The sequence below is a fragment of the Microtus ochrogaster genome, unplaced genomic scaffold (genome assembly GCF_000317375.1).
Source record: "Microtus ochrogaster isolate Prairie Vole_2 unplaced genomic scaffold, MicOch1.0 UNK74, whole genome shotgun sequence".
NCBI classification, from domain to species: domain Eukaryota; kingdom Metazoa; phylum Chordata; class Mammalia; order Rodentia; family Cricetidae; genus Microtus; species Microtus ochrogaster.
Genome location: NW_004949172.1, coordinates 238,943 through 242,464, shown reverse-complemented (window position 1 = coordinate 242,464; position 3,522 = coordinate 238,943). Strand labels below are relative to the sequence as shown.

The following is a 3,522-nucleotide window of genomic DNA, read 5'->3' as shown; positions in this document are numbered from 1 at the left end:
CCCTTCCAGAAGTGGAGAGCTTAGGCCCGAAACGGTTGCCACAGTAACTGGAACCCCCTTATCGGTCTGCCTGGCCGGGTCCTCAGCCCACCCCCAGGGGGATGAGGGATGAGGCTCGGTTGCCATGGCAACCTCTGAAAGCCTACAGCGCCTGGCCTCTGGGCTTTTGGAGAGGATGGGGAGAAAGTGGGGGGATGGGAAAGGCAGAAGAGAGGCCAGAGTGCAGCCTAGACCCACCAGATGGAGGTCTGGGGGGTGGGGGAGGGCAGGGGTGTGGCTAGGGGAAGAGCAGGCGAGGTCAAAGGCAGCTCTTAGAGAATGAGAGACTAGGAATAGAGGGTGGGGTAGCCGGTTTCCCATTCTGGAGATCCTCCAGGTACTGGCTGCAGGTCTGACCTGGCATTCTCTGTATGTGCATATTGGAAAAGGGGATGAGAGAAGCTGGGTGATGCTGAAATGTAAGCATGGGAGAGAAAGACTCTGGGTGACATTGCGATCTGTGTGTGTACCTGTGAAGCTGCTTGTGGGGAGCTATGTGAGCATCTGTATACTTGGGCAGGATTGGAAAGATGACCATATTGGGTGTGTATCTAAGCAAAAGACCAGAAGAGATTGCACTAGAAACATACTGTGTACTGAGGGTATAGTTTAACAGTAGAGCATCTGCCTAGAATCCCCCAGTGAAGGGATGGGGGTGTGACTCAGTGGTAGAGCCCCTGGCTAGAGTCCCCAATAGGGTTGTGGTTGTAACTCAGTCAGGTACTTACCTAGTATGCACAAGGTCCTGGATTAAATCCCCAGCAACACACACACACACACACACACACACACACACACACACACCCCAAAACAGGTGATATAGCATGACTGGAGTAACAAGGTTTGGAGCTAGAAGACTTTGGCATGCAAGCCACAGAGGCTGTGCAGTGATGAGCCCTGTCCATTGGCTGTCTGCATCTGCAACTGTGAAAGCAAGACAAAAAGGTGGCGTACACGCCTCTAGGTGTTCCCAAGCTGTCTGGGTGATGAGCATGTGGTGCAAAAATATCTGTACACACACACACACACGCACGCACGCACGCCCGTCATCATCCTTTTATTGGCTGTGTGGATATGAGGACACAGGCAGACTTAAGCGACTGTATGAGGCTGTCTGGATGGCAGGTGTACTGGTGTGCCCATCTCCAAGTGTGCGCATCACAGACAAAGAACCCTCGGCCATGCCTGATCCGTGTGAGAATATGAGTGCGTTGCTGTGCCTGGGCCTCACTAATGTGGTGTGTGAATGTCTCTGTCCCCAGGAGGGACTCGGTTTGTACAGTCAGCTCCCTGGGTCTGTAAAAGGTTTTTGAATGTGTGTCAGGCCCTGTGCCTATGTGTCTGGGACACTTAGTGCTGAGTGTCATTGTCTGTGGATCACTTCAGTGCAGTGTGCTCATTGTCCAAGCTTGACCTGTCCCTTGCTACTTCTCCGCCTGGCTCTTCAAATCCGCCATGTGTCTGGGGTGTCTCTGTCTGCTGGCCAATCGTGATGCCGAAAACCCATACCCTTGCCCTTGTCAACATAGTCCTTGCTTTTATGTCCCCCTCCACCCAAGAACAATAGCTTGGTGTGGGCCAAGGGTGAGTCAGCTGTAGGCTGCCTCTGTCTGGGTGTAAATAGGAAAGGGTGTGGGTTGGGCTGGGAATGAGGGTTGGGGGGGAAGGGAAACCCCAGGGACAGTGTGGGAGAAGTGGCCAGGGTCACCATCTCTGTATGACTTCCTTCCAACTCAGGAAGTCTGTGTGCATCTACCTCCGTGTAGTTCTTACACCGAGGTTCACAGGAGTTTGGTAAGGGGGACCCTGCTACTTCCTGAAAAAAGTGTCCTATAATAACAGCTGGTGGTTACATAACATTCAGCGCCAGGCCCTGTTCTGAGGACATGCTGCTTGTTCACCTGACATATGAGCCAGGCCATGTCTCGGTTGTCTTGTTGTCCTGCTAAGGACACTGAGAGGTAGGTCTCTGGTCTTGTCCCGGATCACCCAGGTGGTACAGAATCATCAGAACTTGTGTGTGTGCATAGTTCAGGGGACAACCTCTGATGTTGGCTGGCTCTCACCTTTCACTGTATTTGAGACGGGGTGTCTTGCTCCCCCCATGTATGTAGTAGGCAGACTAACTCTCCCACAAGCATTTGGAGATTCTCCTGTCTCTGCACTGGGAGGACAGACATACCCTCCTGCACTCTACTTTCCGTGGCTCCTGGGATTTGAACTCAGGTACCCATATTTGCATGGCCAGGGCTTTGCCAGCTCAGCTGTTTCCCCGGGTCCGTCATCCGGCATTTTGAACACAGTTGTCTGGCTTCAGAGTTCAGAGTCTTTTTCCCTTCAGTTTTGAGACAATGTCTTTCTTTGTAGTCCAGATTGGCCATGTACCTGCCATCCTCCTGCCTTAGTTTACCAAGTACTGAAGTGACACACATATGCCACTATACCTAGTATAGGTTCTGTGCTCTTAATCCTAATCCAGCCAGTGCTAAATTTGGGATTCTTTGAGTTGTCTTTCGGTTCCAACTTCCCATGTGCTGGAATTACAGATAGACACCACCATGCCTGGTGAGAATGTGAGAATTACAGATAGGCACCACCATGCCTGGTGAATTACAGATAGACACCACCATGCCTGGTGAGAATGTGAAAATGAGCAACGGGAAGGCATACACAACAAAAGCTTTGCTCCTATTTTTTATTTGTTTAAAAACACTTAGTGTTTTGTTTAGATCCGTGTGTGTGTGTACTAGAAGAGAGTGCCATATCCTCTGGAACTGAAGTAATAGGTAAGTGTGAGTCACCTGATGTGGGAATTGAACTCAGGTCTTCTGAAAGAACAGCAAGCATTCTTAACTGCTGAGCCATCTCTCTAGCTCTGGAGATTTGCTTTGAATGATTTATTTATTTATTTTTATTATTTATTTATTGTGAATACAGTGTTCTGTCTGCATACATGCCTGCAGGCCATAAGAAGGCACCAGATCTCATTATGGATGCATGTGGTTGCTGGGAATTGAGCTCATGACCTTTGAAAGAGCAGTTAGTGCTCTTAACCTCTGAGTCATCTCTCCAGCACCCCCCTTTTATGTGTACAAGTGCTGGCCTGCATGCGTGTTTGTTCCTGCAGTGCTCATGGAGAGGCCAGAAGAGGGCGTCATATGCCAGAGAATGGGAATTACAGATGGTTGTGAACCACCATGTGGGGTGCTGGGAACCAAACCTGGTTCCTCTGGAAAAAAAAGCCAATGCTCTTAATCAGTCAGCCATCTCTACAGCTTTGAAGCTTTGCTTTTAATGTTAAGGAAGAACAAGAATGACATCATTTAGTAAACATTTCAGATTTTACACTTTGGGGCTGGGAATGTTGTTCAGTGTTAGAGGACCTGCCTAGCTACCCTGAGGCCCTGGGTTTAATTCTTAGAACTGTAAAAAAATGATAGAAGGAGCCGGGCGGCGGTGGCGCATACCTTTAATCCCAGCACT

At 49.6% G+C, this 3,522-nt stretch overlaps 1 protein-coding gene across 1 annotated transcript in view; it reads right to left on the bottom strand.

Annotated features, from left to right (window-relative positions):
- The window catches only part of Nova2 (NOVA alternative splicing regulator 2), a 33,109-nt gene that overhangs the window by 10,686 nt on the left and 18,901 nt on the right, over nucleotides 1–3,522 (bottom strand). The gene's annotated exons all lie outside the window — the stretch shown is intronic.